This window comes from Crinia signifera, chromosome 12 (genome assembly GCF_055691185.1).
Source record: "Crinia signifera chromosome 12, ASM5569118v1, whole genome shotgun sequence".
NCBI classification, from domain to species: Eukaryota; Metazoa; Chordata; class Amphibia; order Anura; family Myobatrachidae; genus Crinia; species Crinia signifera.
In genome coordinates this window covers 12,757,024-12,777,409 of record NC_139228.1, presented here as the reverse complement: position 1 = coordinate 12,777,409, position 20,386 = coordinate 12,757,024, and the positions used below count along the sequence as shown (strand labels likewise).

The following is a 20,386-nucleotide window of genomic DNA, read 5'->3' as shown; positions in this document are numbered from 1 at the left end:
TCCCTGGGCCCTGTCAGTTGGTGCTTGGTGTTTTGCTTGGCTCCTCCATGTCGGACGTACGGCACTCCTGTGGAATCCCCTCCAACACTTGTGCCTTGGACTTATCCCTCCTGGCAGTGCTATCAGCGCCTGCTTGCTGTGTCTCCCTGCTTTGGGTGTGAGAGCTAGAACTAGCCTAATTATGGGCCATTAGTATTGTGCCCTTGTTAGTGAAGTGCCCTACTATCCTGTTTGTGGGAGGGTGGGAAGATTGGGTTTCGGTAGATAGTGTAGTTAGTAGGGAGGGGGTAGACTGTTCTTGGGATCCAAGTAGACCTAGGTTGGGGTAAGTCATTCAGGGTGGGGGGGATGTTGTTTGCTTTGGTTGATTTTGTTTTTGTTTTATTCTGTTTTCCTTTTGTTAAGTGGACATTACAATACTATTATGGCACTCGATTTTGATTCCTTATGCGGATATTCTGTTTAAAGTTCCTGTAAGCTGGTTCTATATGTCTTATTGCACAACGTAAATGCCACTGTCTATGTCCGGCCTGAGGTACCTAAAGCTCAGCGCATCCCAAGATGGCTGCCTGGCCTTCTGCATGCTCCTGAACAGAACTCAAGTTGGTTCCCCAGTGCAGCTCTATAATGTACTAGAACCTCTGTAGTCCATTACAGACTGGCTACATATGGATGCCAGCGTTCAAGAAGCCGGCACTCAGAATACCAACGTTGTCAGGTAAACAGACTTACATTACAGGGGTCAGGTAAATAGACTTCCCTAACTAGCAGTCTAACCCGCCTCCCCCCCTCACAACCTGTCCCAAACCCTTCCCGCTAGTACCTAAACCTAACCCCCACACATGCTGCCTAAATATACACCCCACCCCACCAGCTTTACCCCCTATTCCAAGTGCCCCCCTCCCTACAGTCTAACCCTGCCCCTGCCCCCCAACAGCCTTACTTTAAATCCCACCACTAGTGCCTAACCCTAGCCCCCGCACCCTGCCTCCTAAATCTAGCCGCTATGCTTGCCTAAACCCGACTTTAATGAGCACGAGCAACGCAATAAAAGCCGGCATTTGAATATCGCCCTGCAATCCCTCGTCACTATAGATGGGAGATCGGTCGCGATAAAACATTTGAATCTGCCTCTCTGTCTGCTCAGTTACAGCCGTCTGCCTACTGCAAACGGGTGGAGACCTTCCCTGTGGCCTATATAGCCTATTGCAAACACTTTCTGGCTAATGTATATATATGATGGACAAATGGTGGCATTACTTCCTTTCTAAGTCCTGTTATCATGTCAGGACCCTGAAATCTGTTGTGAGACAGCCAGTCATGGCTATTAGTGATTGCCACATCTTCTAAAAACACCAGCATGATGTTACCAGCTCTCTCTCATATCAGTATGAGTAATAGCTGTAATTAGGGGGACATCACCTCTTACAGCCTATAGGGAACAGCGCAATATAAAAATCTGCAACTCCACGCATGCTGTCTCAGAGGTGCGTATATTAAACGTTCACCTCCTAATTACTTTTTATTGCACACACATGATATTAGAAGCGTGATGGTTTCCCAGAGCTTTAAAAGGGAATCGCTAGGATTACATTTGCAGCGTCTATTTTTTGTTGTTATTAATGTTGTTATTAATATTAGCATAATGATTCCTGGATTATCACAATGACATCATACATGGGAAAGAGCACTGCATCGCGCACAGGGAACGGTGCCGGCCTCTGCGCAGCACTTACGAGCAGTCTTACATAATCAGTGGCCTATCTAATTCAAGATCATTCGGAGCCGGGAAATTTGGTCTGAGCATGCGCAAGTGCAGACCCTGCGAACGAACGACATTGACGAGTTTTAAGGCCCATACACACTGGACGATTTTCAGCTGAAAATCGCCCAGTGTGTATGGGTCAGCGATCCCCGACTAGCGATGATGCGCGCTCCCGCATCATCGCTAGTAAGGTGGTTCATCTGCACAAGCCAGCAATGTATATATTACGGGCACCACTGGGCACCAATGATATGCTTATGCCATAAGCTAGTAGTATATACATTGCTGGCACATGCCAGCTATGTATATAGTACTGGCACCACTGCCCACCAATGATTATTTACTGTATTTATTAGCCAGTAATATATACATTGCTGGCACAGGCCAGCAATGTATATATTATCGGCACCAGTGTGCAGTGGGGTCAGCAGCTGATGAGGCACCTGGCTAGGTACCCACACCCCCCCTCCCCCCTTTGCGGGTCCAGCTCCGGCACCCCCCCATGGACCAGGGGGCAGAGCCGGAGAGACCATAGAGAAGGAGCCAGGTCACACACTGCCAAAGTTTGACTCGCAGCCGGTTCCCCGGCAATTGTAATGCGGCAGCGTGGAAGCTTTTCTGCGCCTTCCAGTGTGGCGATCAACACGTCCGGGACCAGCGTGATGGTTTGGCAGGCCCTGCCATTGGGTAAAAGTTAATTGCGGCGGGGCTGAGTGCAAGTACGAGTGGCCCCGCAGCTAAGCTAAATGCCTATACAGCACTGACAGACAGCCGGATGCAGTCACTGTCAGTGCTGAATCTGCTGCCCAGTGCCCAATCACATCGGTTTCAGTGACAGGGATGTGCTTTCATATTGGCTGAAGGCATGCCCCTGTCACTGAGGCACCTGTAAAGGTGCCGCCTTAGCTACATCTTTGATACACAGTCCAGCAATCATTTCTGAACCAGGCCCCAAGAACAGAAATGCACTGAATAAAATGGCCCCTGCTTCCACCCTTGGAAGTCAAACACCGCCCATTATGTAAATTGCCTTATATATGAAAGATTTTCAGCAAAGTCTTTCACCTACTGAAAATCTCTTGCTCTTTGGTGAAAATAGCTCAGTGTGTACGCACTACTTTGGTGACAGATATATCTTTCAAAGATTTTGGCAAAGTCTTTTGAAATGAAATTCTTCGAGTGTGTTTAGACACACTCTGCATTTCATAGAAACTGGGGGCTGCAAAGCTGTCAGACTTAGCGAGCGCTGGCTTGTGATACCTTGTAGTATATTTATGGAGAGGGAGCCTCTGAGTCCCTCTCTGTGATTTTCCTAGGAGCACATGTGCAGGGTGTTCCAGGGAACTGAGCCAGGAAACAGTGTGATAGCGTATCGCTATCATGGAAAATAAATCATTAATCAATGCATTATAATAAAGATGCCACTTAATAAGGAACTTCACAATGACCTGCATCTGAATGATCCAGCACTTAATTTCCCTGCTATAAGCGTAATCTTCCCTGGCATTCTGTTGGAGCCTGTAATGCTGTATAACGTATTAATGACCTGATGCATCGTATTAACAACAGCATCTCCTCTCCCCCGTCCTGTAATTCTTCCTCTGCCTGAGGCAAGATGTGAAAAGGAAGCCCGCTGCCAACGTCTGTACCCAGTGTGCCGTCTACGTGTCGTGCACAGTGTCATGTGGCAGCAGGAGCTTAAAGGAACGTGGCAACACTGCCAAGGCGGGCCATAAATCCTTGGCGTGACGCGCTCGCCCAATCTTCGCTCATATGTCACCGGGGCGAGACGTAATTTACCCAAGAGAGCGTTTAGATAGGAACATGGACGAGTAATTTACTGCACTCCTTAAAGATGGCACCAAATTATTTATTTATGGGAGATTTCTGACAGATCGGATATTTAATAATTTATCCCAGGGAACGCCGAGCCTGGGTCATCAGTAAATAATTCACTCATTGCAAACTAAAAAAAAAGAAAAGGTCTTTGTTTTTCAGTAAATGGACATCTTTGCGGTTTTTAGGGTTACCGCATAAGGGGCATTATTGGTGTAAAAAGTTCTGACGTGGGCCCTTATTCTGGTTCACTCACAAAAGCAAATTCTTTCTCAAATGGACAAAACCATGTGCACTGCAGGGTGGGGGGGGGGGGGGGCAGATGTAACTTGTGCAGAGAGAATTAGATTTAGGTGAATTGTTTTTTTCAAAGTGAGATCTATATTGCAGTGTAAAAATTAAGCAGTCAGTATTTACCCTGCACAGAAACAAAATAAATCTTACTCTCTCTGCACGTTACATACCCCCCCCCCCCCCCTGCAGTGCACATGGTTTTCTCCATTTGAGAGTGAATTTGCCTTTGCTAGTAAACCAGAATGAGGGCCATAGTGTCCAGGGTACAGTGTTTGCCAAATTGCATATTGCTACTCAAAAATGCATCAAGAGAATGGAGGAGCATCTAAGACAGGGATGGGGAACCTTCGGCTCTCCAGCTGTTGTTGAACTACACATCCCAGCATGCCTTGCTACAGTTTTAGCACGGCCAAATAGCAAAGATGTGTCAGTTCAACAACAGCCAGAGGGCCGAAGGTTTCCCATCCCTGATCTAAGAGCATCTGATATGCAGTAAGCACCAAACCATACAGGCAAGACACTAGGCGAGTGAGGGCACATCTGTATGGGGACTGTATGGGGACTGGCATACAGCTATAGTCCTGCATGGGCTCTGTCATTTGGACAGTACACAGTGGCACTTGGAAAAACTTGTAAGGATATTCGGTACTCTTTACCTAGAATGGCGCCTATCGCGACCATCGAATGCACTAAAAAACGGGTGCGATGCGATGCCCGCGATTTCCCATAGGGATCAATGTTAAAAGTGAGTTTGGACGCGATTTTAGTGTTACAAAATATACTTAAATTATTTCAGCTGCAGATATCAGAGACAATATGCCCTCAACCATAATTGAAAATAAATATGGTCTCTGGGCTAATTGTTACAACAAGACTGACATGGCTGATACAAAATGTTACTAAACAATAATATATTTATTACACACCATTATGCACAATAGTATTGCAACAAATAGCGTAATATATTATTATTTATAAACACATTGTTTATTGCAACTTTGTATCACCCATGTCAGTCTTGTTGTAACAAATAGCACAGAGACCATATTTATTTCCTGTCTTTGACATATCTCACATAGGGCGAGATGTACTAAGCCTTGAAAAGTGATAAAATGGACAGTGAAAAACCACCAACCAATCAGCTCCTACCTCTTATTTTTCAAACACAGCCTGGAGTATGACAGTTAAGAGATGATTGGCTGGTGGTTTATCACTTTCGATTTTATCACTTTTGAAGCTTAGTACATCTTGCCCATAGAGGCGTGTAACATGTCCCACAGAAATATGGGGGCAGACACAGGGAACTGCGCACATAGAAACGCTGGGCGTACCCCTGCGAACGCATGCCTGCTTGGAGTGGGCGGCTGGCGACACATGACGTCAGCGCCCGCCCCCAATTCGCTCATCTCCGGCCAGAATAAAAGCCAGTTTAGCCTTACTTTTATTTGCAAAGGGAAGAAAAAAACCATTCGACGGTGAGCGACCATCGAATGGATTTTCTTCCGTGCGTCCTCATGCGACTGGGTGTGAATGCAAACGCATCCGCTATCATGCAAGTGAGGGGATTTATTCGGCGGTTACCTGCTCGCTAGACAGCGAATGCAAACAGCCTATGAATCAGGCCCATGACTCATCTCGGAAGTGTTCTGTGATGACGGCACACACCTGTACAGGACCATCGTCTTTTGTAGACTTCTGTAGTACTGTATGTGGATTAAAACACCTTGTTACTGTGACACATAAGTCTATATGAAAGGCGAAGCCTGCGGCCTTTCTCCTCGTGGACTCCTAATACCCTTCCAGATTACAGAAGGGAGTACCTCATTTCCATAGTGCATCACCTGTATAATGCAATGCTTTTCATCTGGCGATCTGAAATGCATTATATATATATGATAAGCACATGCAAAATAAATCCGATGTGACTAGCCCGGCGGCAGGAAGGTTTCCTCGTCACAATGTTCTCTTCCCGTGGAATCGCTACGGATGCTTGTTCCTCAGCCGTGATGGGGACATGTGCTAGGAACTTTGCAGAAGGTAAAAATGACAAGACCAACAGCTGCCGGAACATTTATGACTGGGAACCCTGCCTGCATCTCATTCGTACACATAATGCCTCTTGACTGCCTACATTAACGCCCATCTGCTGGTATGGCATGATGCCACGCACAGTCCACTAGCTCCTGGTACATTGGTGCGAGGCTCAGCGTGTACTAGCATTCTGAGTGTGACAGTTAATGGGAAGTAATACCTCAAACAGCGCCGACGGATGGGGCCTCTGGTCACCGTGCGCTTTCCCTCATCGACATACGGTGACGGGCAACTTATAGGCCTCCGCGCACGGATGTATTCAAATAAATAAATGACAGATATTTTAACTCTTTCTATGCTGCACGGATATCCTCTCTCTCTCTTTAGTAAATGTACTTCAAGCGCATCTCCTCTAATGAACAGGGACAGCTGCCACATCTGTTCTAGGTCTCGGAAGCAAAGGGTTCTGGGTAATTTTGCTCGCTCCGTAAGTACAGAGACAGCCCGAGTTATTTTCAGTTTTCTTTAATGACGCCGAAAAGCCATTTGGCACACTCGTCGTGCTGCAAATCCTGCCGGAAATTAGGAGAATTTTGCATAGGAAGAAAGGAAGCGCGTTCCACTCGTTTTAGCAACGTAGGCGGATTGTTCACTTTGCAAGCCTGTCTTCTACCTTATGTCGAAGAATCCAACCCACCCACCATGTCCGTGACAGCATCTGCGACTACAAGATTGTGGCACTGTTCACTATGAAATCTATCATTAGCCGAATGGGGATCTCTCAGTAGAACTATAGTACCAGATCTTATCTACAAATATGATTTATTCGCATTATCAATATCAATTGGGGTCACTACATGTGGTGTAATGTGATTATTTATTTATTAGCAGTTCCTTATATAGCACACACATATTCCGCAGCGCTGTACAGAGTATAGTTGAACATTCATATGAGTCGCTTCTCGACCTTTTGGCTAAGATCAAGTGTAGTATCTGTTCTTATCAGTGGGTATGGACTGGCCTCTGGCAGAGAATAGAGAAAGGCTGGACTAAGTAGCTGCTCTGATGGGCGGAGGGTGTGGGACCCCTCTTTTTTGCCTGGGAGTGGTGAAAAGTCTGGCTGAGTACCTTCACCTCTGCCAGTGCTAGGAGGTGTTGTTTCCGTAAACCCACTGGTGAGAGGGGGGGAGAAACACTGGGCCTAGTAGTTTGGCTCTCTTGACGGGGTTCGTAGCCCCTGAAGGATGAGACAGCGAAAGGCTCAGTCTAGTATCCATTCCCAAGGAGCGGAGAAAGGCTGGGACTGAGTAGATGGCTCCTGTTCCAGAGGTTCGTAGCCTCTGATGGGGAGACCGCGAAAAGCCCAGCTTAGTACCTTAACCTTGGTATTGGAGAAACACTGAGACTGAGTAGATTGCTCTTCCAAGGGGGCCGCAACCCCTAAGGGAGTCTTTCGAAAAGCCCAGTGGAATACCCATTCCCATGCCAAGGGCTGGAAAGTGCCCTACGATGGGAGCAGAGAAACACTTGGTCGGACGCTGATCGGTCGGTTGCTTGGAGTCCGAGGCTGCACTGTGCCTCCGGGGAAACTCGGGGGTGCCGAACATGCACTGCTGATCCCTTCAGGTAGCGCTTCACGTCCTTACCTCATCCTTTTGGATGGGGTAGGACAATTTTTCACACCCCCACCCCGGCCTTCTGGCTGAGGTATCTTTATTATTTATTTATCTTCCCCTCTCACGTTTGTCACTTTTCACGTTCCTTGTTTTTTGTAGTTTTGTCACGTTTTTTTTGGGTAGTGTGGTCAACCCTTACGGGCCTTCCATTTCCCTAATGTGCAAAAGCTCTCGCCTTTTGGGGAGAGCTTCGGTCCCCTCGAGGACGACCCCGAGCCGCAAGGTGGAGGGAAGTCTACTGAGGGTCTCTCCAAACCTTCGGGTGCGAAGGACCCACCGTCCTAACCCTTCCAGGGGGTTGAGGAATGAGGGTCTCTCTAAGCTTCGGCGAACAGACCCACCGTTCCCTATTTTCCCCTCTTCGGCCTTATGGCTGAGAGGGGCTTAGGGGAAAAACGGGGCCATTCTCCTTCGGGAGATAGCCCACTCGATCACACTACCCCCTATGCACGTGTTTAGGCACAGCACTGGGTCCCTGCCCCAGTGGAGCTTACACTCTATATTCCCTACCACATGTACACACACGCACACAGACATTCTAGGGTTAATTTGTTGGGAGCCAATTAGCCTACTGGTATATTTTTGGATTGTGGGAGGAAACCGGAGAACCCGAAGGGAACCCACGCAAGCACGGGGAGAATATACAAACTCCGCACAGTTAGGGCCATGATGGGAATCGAAACCATTACCTCAGCACTGTCAGGCAGTAATGCTAACCATTACACCATCCATACGATTGTGTGGCATTATTTGAATTGGGGGTACTATTGGGAGTACTATTGGTATTCCGTGTCCCCTCGCCACGCTTCGGGCTCGGTGGCTCGCTACGCTCGCCACAGGTTTATATCCAACTCCATGCCCACTTGGATAGTAGGGGTATGAAAAGGACCCCTTTTTCCCATTGAATTCCATGTTAAAATGGACTCAGTCCATTTTAACATTGATTCCTATGGAAAAATCGGGTCATCGCATCGCATCGCATCGCATCCGATGGTCGCATGCGATGCGATGCGATGTCCCGATCCGACCCGATTTAAAAATCGGACGCCCGGATAACTCACAAGTACCGAATTTTGCACAGTGCCCCATTGAGGGGGCGTGTCATGCTCCACTTAATGGGCGTGTCTAGTTCCATATATGGAGAGATTGTGAAAAGAGATTGTGAACGTGGCACCTAGAAGCGTGGGTGTGTACTGCTATATATGAGAGGAATCTTGTAAAATGACTTATATCCAAATGTAGATGAGCCCCAGAGTTAGTAAGAGTTACTATACTTACTAAAGTGCTGGGAAATGGTGCTGATGATTCATTGTAAATGGATCTTTCTCCCATTCCTTTTTCCCCCCAAAAAATGTAACCGTGTATTGTGGGCTAGGTGACATGGGGGAGATTGCTAGACCAATGAGGGAGATTGCTGATATTTCAGGAAGTCTCCTGCAGAATGCAGGAGGGTAGGCAACTATGACTTAAGGGCTGTGGCATGCCCAGTGCCACCGAGAGGTATGCTGGGCCCCACTACAATTTAGGGTGTGTGGCGTGGCCACCTCCCGCGATTAGGTCACACCCTCAAAATGTTTAGGAGGGGTTGAAAAAACACTCTAAACACTCGAGGGGGGGGTGTTATTGTCAGCATCCCCCCTCTTCAGCAGCAACACAACACACCTACAGCATGTTCTGTGCTGACAGCAGGCTCAGCATGTGCTCTCACGCTGTCAGTGGGACGCTCATGCTGAGCCTACTGTCAGCACAGCACATGCTGTAGGTGTGCTGCTGCTTGGGAGGGATGGAAGGGGAAGGGGGGGGTCGGATCAGGGCCCCTGCCAGGCCCCTCCAGCAAGCCAGTGCCTGGGTAATTAGTAACCGCTCCCTGCCCCCTTTCTGCAGCCCTGGGCAAGCCACCAAAAGGGGATGTGGTCTGCCTAACTTTTATTATGGTTTGGGACCCTTTTAAATATATACAGTAGTATTGATTCTACATGCATGATAATGTCCCAGTTTAATACCTAGAGGAGATAGTGGGCCAACAGGCCGTGTGGCCCACCGGGGAGGGGGGAGTTCCCCTGTTGTATGCTGTAGCCAGGGCCGGCGCCACCACTAGGCAGCTATAGGCAATTGCCTAGGGCGCCGGCCACTAGATGGCGGCAGTGGACGCTGCAGATTCATTTTAGTTTTATTACTCCCGGTTGAATTCAGCCAGTCAGCGTCCGGCAAGTCTTTTCAAAGTCATCAGTGCTTCCCGCCACCGCGCTAGTTGGAGACGGACGGAGTCAAAGTAAGCTGCCGCTACAGCAGCTACACCAGTTCCCGGAAACCCGCTGCCTGTCACCGGACCTCCGCTGGCTGTCCCCGGACCTGACAGCGCCCCCCCCCCTCCAGCGCCCGGTGCGCGTGACCCCCCAGCCCCCCCCCTAGTTACGGCCCTGCTCTGTGCCCCCACAATTCTGCCATGTATGTGCTGTCTGCATGTGATGTGATGGGTTATGGCAGGGCTGGGCAATTGCGGCCCTCCAGATGTTGATGAACTACACATCCCAGCATGCCTTGCATCAGTTTCAGCATGGCCACATAGCAAAACTAATGCAAAGCATCCTGGGATGTGTAGTTCATCAACATCTGGAGGGCCGCAATTGCCCAGCCCTGGGTTATGGTATATCAGACTCCTCCCATCCCTCTGTGCCCCCACAATGCTGCCATGTATGTTCTGTCTGCTGACTACACGTGTGATGTGATGGGTTATGGTATATCAGACTTCTCCCATCCCTCTGTGCCTCCACAATGCTGCCATGTATGTGCTGTCTGCTGACTACACGTGTGATGTGATGGGTTATGGTATATCAGACTCCTCCCATCACTCTGTGCCCCCACAATGCTGCCATGTATGTGCTGCCTGCTGACTACACATGTGATGTGATGGGTTATGGTATATTAGACTCCTCCCATCACTCTGTGCCTCCACAATGCTGCCATGTATGTGCTGTCTGCTGACTACACGTGTGATGTGATGGGTTATAGTAGATCAGACTCCTCCAATCCCTCTGTGCCCCCACAATGCTGCCATGTATGTGCTGTCTGCTTACTACACGTGTGATTTGATGGGTTAGGTATATCAGACTCCTCCCATCACTCTGTGCCCCCACAATGCTGCCATGTATGTGCTGTCTGCTGACTACACGTGTGATGTGATGGGTTATAGTATATCAGACTCCTCCAATCCCTCTGTGCCCCCACAATGCTGCCATGTATGTGCTGTCTGCTTACTACACGTGTGATTTGATGGGTTAGGTATATCAGACTCCTCCCATCACTCTGTGCCCCCACAATGCTGCCAGGTATGTGCTGTCTGCTGACTACACGTGTGATGTGATGGGTTATGGTATATCAGACTCCTCCCATCACTCTGCGCCTCCACAATGCTGCCATGTATGTGCTGTCTGCTGACTATGCGTGTGATGTGATGGGTTATGGTATATCAGACTCCTCCCATCACTCTGTGCCTCCACAATGCTGCCATGTATGTGCTGTCTGCTGACTACACGTGTGATTTGATGGGTTAGGTATATCAGACTCCTCCCATCACTCTGTGCCCCCACAATGCTGCCATGTATGTGCTGTCTGCTGACTACACGTGTGATGTGATGGGTTATAGTATATCAGACTCCTCCAATCCCTCTGTGCCCCCACAATGCTGCCATGTATGTGCTGTCTGCTGACTACACGTGTGATGTGATGAGTTATGGTATATCAGACTCCTCCCATCACTCTGTGCCTCCACAATGCTGCCATGTATGTGTTGTCTGCTGACTACACGTGTGATGTGATGGGTTATGGTATATTAGACTCCTCCCATCACTCTGTGCCCCCACAATGCTGCCATGTATGTGCTGTCTGCTTACTACACGTGTGATTTGATGGGTTAGGTATATCAGACTCCTCCCATCCCTCTGTGCCCCCACAATGCTGCCATGTATGTGCTGTCTGCGGACTACACGTGTTATGTGATGGGTTATGGTATATCAGACTCCTCCCATCCCTCTGTGCCCCCACAATGCTGCCATGTATGTGCGGTCTGCTGACTACACGTGTGATGTGATGGGTTATGGTATATTAGACTCCTCCCATCACTTTGTGTCTCCACAATGCTGCCATGTATGTGCTGTCTGCTGACTACAAAATAATTTGTAAATAGGTGATTGGTAAATGGATTACTACCAGCCATTTGTATGGAGGTAACAATCAAAGTACCGTTCCAGAATCTGTACCACCGACATTCCTGTTCTGGAATGATGGCCTTATTGAAAAAAAAAAGGATAAAATGGTACTTGTTTCCTAGCACGGCCACAAATCTTGGCTATCGGGGGTAATTTTAGTGGCCTGCGACGCGACCGACGCGATGCCCCCGATTTTTCCATTGAAATGCATTGAAAACAGTGAAAAATCGGGTCGGTCGCGTCGTGTGCGCCTAAAAATGCTTAAATGGTCCACCCACGATGGCCGCGATTTCCCCATAGGGAACAATGTTAAATGCCTCAATTTACCCGCGATGACCCCGATTTCCCATAGGAAACAATGTTAAATGGGTCAATTTACCCAAATCATCATAGGGAAGAATGGTAAATGGGCCAGAAAGCCCAAAAAAACCCCTGACCAGTGAAATGTCCCCCCAAAAGTAGTTCATGCCACCCCACGATGAACGTGAACCCGAAGCGTGGCGAGCGCAGCGAGTCCGCGAGGGGCGGCGGTACGCGTCCTCCGACCTTTTCATACCCCCACTATCCACTAGGGCGTGGAGTGAGAATAGAATAGTGTGGCGAGCGCAGCGAGCCACCGAGCCCGAAGCGTGGCGAGCCCCGCGAGGGGACGCGGATACCTTCACAGGTAAACGCGTCCCTTCGCGGGCTTCACAGGTATCCGTGTCCCCTCGCCACGCTTCGGGCTCGGTGGCTCGCTGCGCTCGCCACACTATTCTATTCTCACTCCACGCCCTAGTGGATAGTAGGGGTATGAAAAGGTCGGAGGATGCGTACCGACGCCCCTCGCGGGCTCGCTGCGCTCGCCACGCTTCGGGTTCACGTTGATCACGTGGTGGCGTAAACTACTTTTGGGGGGACATTTCAATGTTCAGGGGTGTTTTTGGCCCATTTACCATTGTTCCTATGATAATTTGGGTAAATTGAGCCATTTCCCATTGTTTCCTATGGGAAATCGTGGTCATCGCGGGTAAATTGAGGCATTTAACATTGTTCTCTATGGGGAAATCGCGGGCATTGCGTCTGGCCCATCGCACCCGATTTTTTTGCGCATGCGATGCCCGCGATGGCCCCGATTTTACCCCCGATGACCGCGATTATGATCGTGGTGGCCGTGCTAGGAAACAAGTACCGATAAAATAATCATTTGAGATAAAGGACAATTTCTCAATATATTTTTTTATCATCATTTAATAAAGTAACCCAGGCTGATAATTTGCAAATCTCCAGCAGCAGGCACATTGATTGGCAGTGCCCACCTGTGAATCCGGTCACTGAACGGTGCTGTTCCGTCAATGGGGCAGATTTATTAAGCTTGGAGAAGAGATAAACTGGAGATAAAGCGGAGAAAAGGTAAAAGGAGATAAAGCACCAGCCAATCAGCTGTGTTTGAAAAAGACAGTTGGGAGTTGATTGGCTGATGCTTTATCTCCAGTTTATCTCTTCTCCAAGCTTAATAAATCTGCCCCTGAATCTGTTACATTATTATTTCCAGAGCAAGGACTACAATTTCTTAGCACTTACAATAAAGGAATAAAGATGATCCCACCCCCAGGTGTTCCTCCAGAAATAGCACTGCTTCCACCTATATATAAACACAGGTTCTCTTATCTGGAAATTACAGTGGAACATATGGATATGGTTCATGTGTAAGTAACAGCTACCTATACCGCTAATCTACTTTACCCATATGCCCACACAAATATTGAGTGACCTATTAAGTACATAAGCAGCAACAGCACCACCTAGAGGGAGAGAGGAAGTATGACAAGACTTCCAATGATCTCCATCGTAATAAATTACTACCTAACATACATAACGTGCAGGGAATGAGAGAGAGATCTATATAATGTAGTGTGGGGTTTTACACCTTAAAGACAGCTTGTCTCTGATCTGCCGGTTACACCAGGAATGAGAATTCTACATACGAGAGCTTTTATTATCATCCTATCGCTGAAAATACATCAACAAACAGCTTTTACTTACAGTATGTTTGGGCTATAAGGGCCCATTTACTAATGCATATTTGTGGCATATTTCTATTATTCCCCATACATCATGCTGATAGGACTGCATAGGAGATCCCTATGGTGATTAAAAACATCATGCCTTCATCAGTGATATATGGAACCTGGTTCGGAGGAGCACGCAAACCGGCGATGTTTCCCTAGTTCAGTGGTCTGTAACTGCACACACAGGGGTACATGTACTAAGATAGGAGTTTAATTGAAGATGGGATGCCGCCAAAAGCAACCAATAAGGAACTATCTATTATCTTCTAGAAGGTGATAAATAAATAAGAAGTAGGATCTGATTGGTTGCTATGACAACATCCCATCTTCTTTAGAACTCCCATCTTCGTAAATTTCCACCACAAAAGCACAGTTGGAGATCGGGTCAGATGGTATCAGAAGAGGCAGAGTGTCAAAGTGATGGGCATTGCTGGGCGATGACCAGGAACTGGTCTGAAGTGACACAAAAGAAAACATCGGTACTTATGTAATATCTGGGCTCCCGTTTTTCTTATGAGACCGCGTCCCCTCGCCACGCTTCGGGCACGGTGGCTCGCTGCGCTCGCCACACTATATAAAATAAACTCCATGCGTAGTTGGATAGTAGGGGTATGAAAAAATGGGGTGCATTTAACATGGGAGCCCAGATAATACATAAGTACCAAAACATCAATCTGGTTGGCACCTGTTGAGTGTGTCAGTAAAAGTGAGCTATGTTCTCATACACACAGCTGCTACCACGGAGGCCGCGCTCACACGGTGATGATGCACCGATGGTGGACAGTCATGATTTCCAGCGATGTTACAGGCCTAAAGCAGTTTTTACCAACCACTGTGCCCTGGCACACTAGTGTGCCTTGATCGGTTCTCAGTGTGCCCCCAGATCTAGAGATGCCCAAACCAGTTTACAGCCACCACCAGTTCAACTGTTATTTACTGCTGGTCCAGCGGCGTAAATATAGCACTGCAGCCCCCGTCACCGCGGGGGGGCGCTGTGCATGTGGGGGCGCCGTGGGCTGCGGTGCTATAGTTACCCCCCCCACCAATCCCCCGCCCCCATATAGCACACAGTTCTCTGAAACTGTCTGCTGTATGGGGGCGGCCATTTTGTGGTGGTCCTCAGCAGAAGAAGAACGGAGCCGCCGGGACCAGCGCGATAGGCAAGACTGCAGGGGATTGGGGGGGGTTTTGCATGGGCGGCGGGGGATTGGGGGTGCTTGGCGGGGCGGGGCGGCGGGGGGCACTCCCCCCCTAACGGCGGGGGGGCGCCCAAAACTTAGTTACGCCACTGTGCTGGTCTCTTCTTTTCATGTAAAGGGCCGATGTATTTTATTTTTGTTACCTGTGGGGACCAGTGTGATTGTTTTTTTATATGGGGGCCAATAGGTTTTTTTTTTTTTTCCTGTGGGCGCCAATGTGTTTTGCCCTGTGGGGATCTCATGGTGTGCCTTGGCAATTTTAAACCAGGTCATGTTGGAAAGTATGCTTCATCATGAAGCTGTGTGACTCACTAGAAATCTAAGCACAATTACAGCCAGCCAAGAAGGAGTCAATGGGAGTAACGTTAATACAGAGGATTCCGTGGATGGGGGACTGTGCAAGTGAAAGAATTTTCTTTTTAGAGTCTGTATATCCATTGCAGATGTCTTGAGGATGTTTTAGTAAAGTACCCCTGTGATCTCTACTCTAATCAGGAAGGAAGCCAATTTACACTTATGGTGTTTCCGCCCCAATAAAGAACCTGCTTTATTGGCTGTTCAATAGCGTGTTTGCCTAGCTCAGCACATAGGGTGCTCAACGGCCTGAGCTAATACTACATTGAGGTTCTCTCGTTACAGATATTTTACTCATGGTGATGGGGTTAGGGGGAAGATGTATTGTGGTCTGTAAGGTTTATCAAAGCTTGGAGAGAGATAAAGTGGAGGAAGAGAAATTTCCAACTAATCTGCTCCTAACTTCCAGGTTACAGGCTGATCACCTGAATGATCTCACAGACGTTCTGACTAAGGGTTGTACACAGACAGGATGGCGTCAATGGCGTACGATTTGTGTTCGCACAGACGCATGCTCACATCTTATTCAGAGAGATCGCTTGCAGAGCCCTGGAAGTCACAGCCTGTGTCAGACCCTTTTTCCTGGGCATGCTGAAGCCAGTGTCCCCAGCAGTGTGATCTTGAGTAACTATACCTAATAGGGACCATTTGTGGGAGGGATGAGTCAGAAGGAGGCGTTACACCTTGCGACTGATCCTGTTCACAGTAATAAAGGCCTCAGCATCTTACCGCCAGTGGCCATGCTGCGCGATCACAGGGATACTGAGAAGTTCATGGTTGTTCCTTTGAACTTAAGCGGCAGGTCAGCTGCACCTATTATGGGCGTCACTACAACTCCTGGTGGCTGTGACATTTGCATATTTGCACCCACCTGCTATGTACAAATTAGCAGCTGTGAATGCATTTGCGTGCATCTGTGAATCAGGCCCACGGTTTCAGCTGGAGAGGAAGAGACGATCTGTAAAACATGTCCTCTGGTGACCTGCGGATCAGGGAGAAGATGCCTCAAGCATTGGAGAGAGATAAAGTAGTTCAGTTCAGCGGCACTGCCCGGACCCGGGGAGGCAGTGTTGTTTTTTTTTTTTTTTTGGGAACGCTCCCCATAAAAAAAACTCGCCCAGTAGGGAGCGCTCCCTAAAAAAGAAAAAAAAGAAAACACCACTGAAGGGGTTAAAGGTCCACATGGGACTGGAGCTGAAATTTGCAAAGGGCCTAACCCCCCATACTGTCTAAAGGAACACCGCACACCAAAGACATGCGGCGGGTCCAAAGGGGTGTGGTATCACAAGGAAGTGGCGTGGTCACACAATAGTACTCCCAATTCCAATAACGCCAGAGTACCACAATCTGATTGTAAACAGAATTCGATGTTATATAATAAAATGTTAAGTAAGTGACACCACACGTAGTGCGCCTATTTCATATTACACCACAGTAGTGCCCCTTATTCACATTATGAAACACAGTACATAGCACAGTATGCTACAGAGTAGTACCCCTTATACACAATGCCAACGGTACCAGTGGCACTTATACACATATTAATGCCTGAGGTAGCAATGTCTCTTATAGCCATAATTATGCAGCCCCCCCCCCCCCAGGTAAAATCCGCCACTGTAATGAAGCCAGATGCCGTCTGTGAGACTGAACTGGCTTTACTGTGACTGGCAGTGACTTCCTATTGGAAGTCCGACCTGCCAGTCACAAAGGCAGTCCCATTGGTAGGGGTTACCTCTCTCCGGAACTCCTTTGTGCGGGCTGCCGTGCAAAATCGGCAATTGCACATACGCAGTACATATATCGGTACTGCGCACGCCCTGGTCCCATTGCCTGTAAATTATATTGTACGGGCGCCAGGACCAAGATTCCTTCTATGGGCTGCTGCCGATGCAGCCCATAGAAGCTGGCCGCATGCGCAGTACGTATGTTTGTACTGCGCATGCGCCAGTCCCGGTGCCTGCAATCATAGGACAGGCGCTGGGAACCGGAGGAGAGAGGCAGTGGCGGCGGTGACACGGCGGAGGGGGGTGTTTGCGGCCAGAGGCAGCTCCCCTCCCCGAAAAAGATAGAAGCCGCCTCTGCCCAGCGCCTGCCTTCGCAGGCAAGGGTCTACCCTAGATAAAGGATCAATACGCTATTCAGCCAAGTGATTGCATAATATCGATGAGATTGCTAAGCAGTTGCTGTTTTGCGATTTCTCTGAAAAACAACAACTGCTGCTGAATTAGGCCCAATATCCGATCACGGCTTTAAAACGCAGAATAAATCGTGGACAAACCAGAGTAGCCCAGAGGGTCCTTTCTGGAAGCAATGACAACGAGCACCCAGCGGCCTGGCGCCTGGGAAAGGTTAATGTATGGAGTGCCACTCAGCGCCCTGATTGCAGGTAAGGAAACCAACAGCGAACCTTGTATTTGTATGATTCTGATAGGATTCCTCTTTCTTTGTATTCCCTCTGTGTCTTCCTCACATCTCAGGCAGTAATTCACCATTCCCTGGGTTGTAATTTGTTTTTCAGAGCGGCGCTGCAGAGAGGGGGGATATGCAGGCGGGGGCTCTGCGATAAAACCTGCAGGAACGTCGTCGCTGTGACCCAACAGGGGGAATATAAACATCTTGTAAACCCCACAAAGTGACTCTGTGGCTTGTGCAATGTGCAAGGCTCCACGCGCTAGAGGCTTACAGAGACTGTTCATTAACGACGCATTTAGCATCTCTTGTAATAACACAGGCTGTAATGAATTCATTTAGAAATCCCGCTGATGATGTCTTATGGCTTTGGAGAAGAATTCCACTTTAATCCGGCAATCTCTAATGCATCATTAACACAGCGGGGACCAACAAGAGAAGGGGGGGGGGGGGGGGCACAAAGGAAAGTTTGAAGCTTGATTAACTCTTTCCTTTAATTAGTAGCATTTGCTGAACACGGCTGGAGCCTGCATATCTGTGTTTAAGGGATGCGGTCATTTGGTCTACTGCATTATGGTAGAAAGTCATTAGGTCGAATCCATTAGGTCGACATGCTAAAAGGTCGACATGACTCTAGGTCGACATGGGAAAAGGTCGACATGATTCTAGTTCGAAAGGTCATTAGTTCGACAGGTCATTAGTTCGAAAAGGTCATTAGTTCGACATTGAGTTTTTCACTGTTTTTTGAGCCAACATGTGCCGACAGGCGGTATTTCATGCCCTACCATCCACTAGGGCGTGGTGGGAGAATAAAATAGTGTGCCGAGCGTAGCGAGGCACCGTGCCCGACGCATAGCGAGCGCAGCGAGCGATGCGAGGGGATGCAGTGCACTTTAAACTGTGTCCATGTCGACTGTGTTGACATTCAGGTAAAAAAACAGTGAAAAACCCCATGTCGACCTTGTGAATGTCGACATAGACAATGTCGAACTAATGACCTTGTCGAACTAATGACCTGTCGAACTAATGACCTTTCGACCTAGAATCATGTCGACCTTTTCCCATGTTGACCTAGAATCATGTCGACCTTTTAGCATGTCGACCTAATGGATTCGACCTAATGACTTTCTACCATAATGCAATAGACCAAATGATCCCAACCCGTGTTTAAGTGTACACAATTCAGAGCAGTGTTTGGCAACCTTGGTCCTCAGGGCACAGTTCATGTTTTCAGGCTAGCCACATTTAAGCACAGGTGACTCTGTAAGCTTCAAAGATTGCCCGCCCGAACGATTCTTCTCAGTAACATGCGAGGGGCCCTATTTTAATTCTTCAAAGCCATTTACAAAGGGGAGCCATACATAATAGACCATACGCAAGTCCAAAACATCGGGACGGGTCCCAACTCGCATTATTGTTAGTAAATCCTGTCCCGTTCTTTTTTGTGGTCAGCCCTGCATCCTGCCCGGGGCTGGCTGTGGGGGGCAGTTGGGAGCCTCCACTGATACCCATGTGCACAGTGTGTATTCACTGCAGAAAGGGGATGGCCAGTGCTGGAGGGGCTGCTGGCCATGCCCCCAATAGCGGGGGGGGCGTGGCCTCACTGGAGCGCCGTGGGCATAGGCCACATGCCCTGACCAGGAGACCACGCCTCCTAATTTCGGGAAAGCCTGTGCCTTGGTCACTCCTCCACTGCCACCAATCTTGGGAGGCATGCATGACTTATTTTGATTTAAGCACCTCAGCTGAAGTATGGATATCCTTAAAACCTGGACTGTTTGTGCGCCATGAGGACAGAGGATGGGGAAACCCCAGTCTAGACTACACTTACATGCAAGAATTTTAGAACATAGCACAGGAAAGGGCAGGGTAGAGCAAAGGTATGTGTTCCTTGGTAAGGACCCCTTAGGGACTGCACAGCGCCAGAAGCTGAAGCTACGCGTGCGATGCAAAGTAGTGCAGAGCTCAGCCACGCCTCCCCTAGCTCAGCCACGCCTCCCCTAGCTGGCACAGCTATGACATCATCACACGGGCCTTGTTTCTCCAGAGATAGGGGTGACCGATTATGATGACTATAAAGCCAAGCTTACATATAAGGGCAAAGGCTCAGCAGCGCTCTGAGAAACACTGCATACAGGCGGATGTTCACGTTTTTCAGTTGCCGGACTAATTTCTGTCCTACTTGCATTCAACTGGTATCAGTCCCAACGTCTAACATTTTATGAAGGATAAAAGGTAGATTGTCCTGAGGACATGGCCTAGCGATCCGTTCAAGTCCTTGTGGGTATGGCCTATGTGAATTGCAGGTGTGGCCTAATGCCCTGAAATATTGGGATGTGTACTGTGCTGCACTAATACTTCTATAGAGTTTTCAGTGTTTGCTTGCTTTCCTATGTGGAAGAGTTCTGGGGCGAGGAAGAGGGAACCCCCATCGCCTTTTGCGCTGAGTGTCTACAAACTTTTGCTATGGGGCCTGCAAATATCTAGTTAGGCCTCTGGCCGGGGGGGGGGGGGGGGGGGGGGGGGGGGGCTGGGGTATTGCACATGTGCGGTCAGTGTAGGA

The 20,386-nt window shown here is 48.6% G+C and overlaps 1 protein-coding gene and 1 pseudogene across 1 annotated transcript in view; one reads left to right on the top strand and one right to left on the bottom strand.

Annotated features, from left to right (window-relative positions):
• Nucleotides 1-20,386, bottom strand: part of KIRREL1 (kirre like nephrin family adhesion molecule 1) — a 253,533-nt gene that overhangs the window by 228,771 nt on the left and 4,376 nt on the right. The gene's annotated exons all lie outside the window — the stretch shown is intronic.
• Nucleotides 6,881-7,016, top strand: LOC146050929 (U2 spliceosomal RNA; annotated as a pseudogene).